We start from the raw sequence: 4,729 nt of genomic DNA, 5'->3' as shown, positions 1-4,729 counted from the left end.
AGTCCTGACAGAGCTCTGCTGTATATATCTGAACATATCCGGACTGCCTAGGAATTAAAGCTACGAACAGGAAGTACCACTGATCTGAGAGAGAGAGAGAGAGCGAGAGAGAGAAAGAAAAAGAGAATGACAAATAGAATGCTCAAATTTCACAGGATGCAAGTACAGTATGCTGTACAGTCACAAGACATCAAATCTCTTCATTAAAGGAATAGATCACCCAAAAATGTCAGGCCATCCAAGATGTAGATGAGTTTTTTTCATCATTGGAACAGATTTGGAGAAATTTAGAATTTCATCACTTGCTCACAATGGATCCTCTGCAGTGAATGGGTGCCGTCAGAATGAGAGTCCAAACAGCTGATAAAAACATCACAATAATCCACAAGTAATCCACACGAGTCCAGTCCATCTTGTAAAGTCAAACGCTGCGTGTTTGTAAGAAACAAATCCATCAATATCCCGTTTTAATTTGGAACTGTCGCCTCTGGCCATCACACATCCATCTCCTGTTGTCCTCTCACATCAGAATCCACCAACATAGTTGTTCAGAACTGTTTTGGACTGTTTTCACTTGTAAAAGGTGCTTAATCTGTGCATATTTCTCTCCTGATTCAGATGAGACAACTCTTTCACTGGAGAAAGCAATATTATGGATAGAATCCATTAACGTCTAAATTATGGATTTGTTTCTTGACAAACATGCAGCTTTTCACTTCACAGGATGTTAACTGATGGACTGGAGTCATACGGCACCCATTCAACTGCAGAGGACCCATTGATGAGCAAGTGATGTAATGCTAAATTTCTCCAAATCTGTTCCAATGAAGAAACAAACTCTACCGGATGCCCTACGAGTGAGTAAATTTTCAGCAAATTTTCATTTTTGGAAAAATAATTTTTATGTTTATTTTTATTTTATTTTGAAAAACAATTCTGCAATTTAAATTTTTAGGGGAACTATTCCTTTAATAAGGATGATACAGAAAGAACTGTTTTTATCCCATAAGGCCTCTATCTATGTCGCCCTAAAATGTATTTGAACCAAGCCTGTAGCCAGCTATGAGGTCGCAGAGGTCCGGATCCTTAGTATATATTTCATGTTCAAAAATAAAATTTGTTCTCTGAATTACTAATTTGGTGTTTAAAACTCCTCATACGAGTTTCTGCATGTATAATTAATTTTACACAGTTTGTAAGAATGTTTAGCGTCCGTGGTATGAAGATGATCACTGCGAGACACTGGCGGAGTGAAGGAGGCTTCAGAGAGTTGAGAGTGAGGGCGCGGGCGCAGCCTATGTATTGCCAGATCCAGCTATTATAAGCGTCTTTGGACTTGTCTTTTCCACTTAATTTTCCACTTTAGAAAGTTAGTCAAGTGGAAAGTTTAGGGTCAGTAATATATTTGCCTTATCTTATTTGCAAAGATTTGAAATAATTTTATACACATTATGGTGTATAAATAGGTTACAGAATAAAATGAAATAGCCCACACAAACACTAGCCATGAAGAATTCTATGCTATTACACAAAGTTATCATCAATATAGCAATGATTATTAATGAAAATTACAGTAGCCTATAACAGTAATAGTTACATGATTACTGGAGCTCCTCAGGGCTGCGTTCTCTCTCCACTGCTATTCTCCCTCTACACTAATGACTGCACATCTAAAGACCCCTCTTTCAAGCTCCTGAAGTTTGCAGATGACACCACACTTATCAGCCTCATTCAAGACAGTGACGAGTCTGCTTACAGACTGGAGGTTGAGCAGCTGGCTGTCTGGTGCAGTCTTAACAACCTGGAGCTCAACACGCTCAAAACAGTGGAGATGATCGTGGACTTCAGGAGAAACCCCCCTGCACTCTCCCCACTCACCATCACAGACAGCACTATAACTGCAGTGGAGTCATTCAGGTTCCTGGGCACCACAATTTCTCAGGACCTGAAATGGGACATTCACATAGACTCCATTGTTAAAAAGGCCAAGCAGAGGTTGTACTTCCTTTGCCAGCTGAGGAAGTTCAACCTGCCACAGGACACAGGAGCTGCTGAAACAGTTCTACTCCGCCATCATTGAATCCGTCCTCTGCACTTCAATAACTGTCTGGTTCAGCTCAGCTACCAAATCTGACCTCAGAAGAGTACAGAGGGTAGTCCGGACTGCTGAGAGAATCATTGGTACAACCCTCCCCACTCTCCAAGAACTGTACTCATCCAGAGTGAGCAAAAGGGTTGGCAAAATCACTCTGGACCCCTCACATCCAGCACACTCCCTCTTTGAACTGCTGCCGTCTGGTCGACGCTACAGAGCTCTGATCACCAGCAGTGGCGGATTAAGACCCTTTGGTGTCCCTGGGCAACGACACGTAGAGTGCCCCCGCCACGCCACGCCAGGCCAGGCCAGGCCACAAAAAATAAATAAATAAATGAATGAATGAATGAAATGTGCTTCATGTGATAATTTACATTAACTGTTTTTTTTTTTTACAAAATTTTATATTAATAAACTGATCTGATAACAAGGCTACAAAAATCCTTATAAAATCAGGTTACTACTTTTTACAGTGTACTCTGATCAATTATTTATAACATGTGAACCCACCTCTTACAGGTGTAATCTGTTCTAAGATGAGATATAAATCTGAACTGTATGCAGCAAATTGAAACATTTTATAACTAGTGAAACCAACTGTTACAGGTATAATAATCCAATCTGTTAATCACTCTATGGCCAACAAAGAAAGTGTGGATAGTCTTTTTAGAGTCATTGTTGTCCTCTGCAAATTTTTCATTCATTTATATTTAATTTACAAAATAATTTACTTAATGTTTTACTCCCTTGTGTAAAAAGGGTGTTTTCAGAAATGCGACAATGAGTGCATGGTCTTGTTTGCAATCACATATACAGCGCTTAACAAATTTATTAGGCCACCACCCAATGCTAGGTTTGTGCCACAGCTGCCCTAAACTAAGTATTGGCGTATTGGTGATTACCAAAATCATTTTTTTATGTTTCTGTAATGGTTAATCCACCAGTATGTGTAAGATCTTTAGTCACAGTAGTGTTTCTAATGCTACTGTTGGAACTGAATGGATTTGAAGATAGATTGCACAAAAGTTTAATCAAAAGTTGTCTTTGGGAACAACTAGTATTTGGAAGTCAGTAACAACCGATACTGTGGAAAAGTGCATAAATATTATGCCAGCAAGAATGCAAGCTTTTATCAAAGCCAAAGGAGGCAATACAAAATATAAAAAAAATATATATATAATATATATATATATATATAGGTTTATTAGTTTTTTGATTATTATGAGTGAATAAAGACTATTTAGTCGTTTGAGTTAGCTATTTGCCTAATGACCATACAATTTTTAGTTAAACAAGTTTTTGTCCGGGTGGTCCAATACATTTGTTAAACACTGTATATAGATACATAGTTTTGTAAGGATTTGAACTGAAATTAAAACTTACAAACTCACTTGTTTACACTTTACCCCTTTCTTCATTGCCAATGGCTGCAAAGTACAACGTGATGCTCTGTAGCGGATTCACACATCCATGAGCGAGGCAGTTTCATTTCAGTTGAAGAGACGTGACTTGCTTGACGTGACTTTCTAATCTGTTTGAGTAATATATAGGCGTCGAAACGAAAGAGCACCAAAAAAAAAAACTTTTAACAAAACATTCAGAGAACTTAGTACTGTTCTGATAAAAGGGTATAGGCCATGGCTAGATAGACGTTTGAGAATACATCGCTTATTTTACCGCAGAAAATTTATTTGCGTGGTGCCCCCCCTGGACGTGATGTCCCTGGGCCCTTGCCCAAATGCCCATATGGTTAATCCGCCTATGAGCACCAGAACGGCCAGGCACAGGAACAGTTTCTTCCCTCAGGCAATCCATCTCATGAACACTTGACAATAAACGCGGAACACACAACACTATGTATACACTTATACACTTATTTATCTAACACACATACTTAGTCTACATTTCAATTTGCACATAATATACCTGTACATACAAAACTGTCTATTGTAATATACCTGCACATACAATTGTCAATTTGTATATTGTTATTCCCTATTTACTTGTTCTATTTTTAATTCTCCTATTTATTATCTGTTTTTTGTTCTTCACTGTCATTCTGTGGAAGCTTCTGTCACAAAAACAAATTCCTCGTATGTGTAAACATACCTAGTGATAAAGCTCATTCTGATTCTGATTCTGATTAGTAAACAACTGATAGAATTATCCACCCCAACCTAGTGCACTGTAAAAAAAAAAAAAAGTTGAGCCAACTTAAAATTTTAAGGCAACCAGCTTCAGCAGATTTTTGAGTTTTCTCAACTTGTCTAAGTCAAGTTTATACAACAAAAATTTGAGAATCTCCCACAAAAATAAGTTGAGCAAACTCAAAAATCTGCTGAAGCTGGTTGCCTTAAAATTTTAAGTTGGCTCAACTTTTTTTTTTTTTTTACAGTGATAGTGTAGATATTTAATGAGTTTTATTTATAGGGGTTATTATAGCACAATTCTCAACCCACCCCAGACATCACAAAATTTTAAACCTGGCTACGGCCATGATTTGAACACTTAAAATTGTATAAATGCTCATCATTCATTACATAATATAGACAATATAAAGATTTAAAATAGGTTTAAAGCCTAACAAACTTGAATCCTGCTTTAATATTTTCTGTTTAATGATCTGATGAATTG

This window comes from Onychostoma macrolepis, chromosome 08, assembly GCF_012432095.1.
Source record: "Onychostoma macrolepis isolate SWU-2019 chromosome 08, ASM1243209v1, whole genome shotgun sequence".
Classification (NCBI taxonomy): domain Eukaryota; kingdom Metazoa; phylum Chordata; class Actinopteri; order Cypriniformes; family Cyprinidae; genus Onychostoma; species Onychostoma macrolepis.
This window is presented reverse-complemented; position numbering follows the sequence as displayed.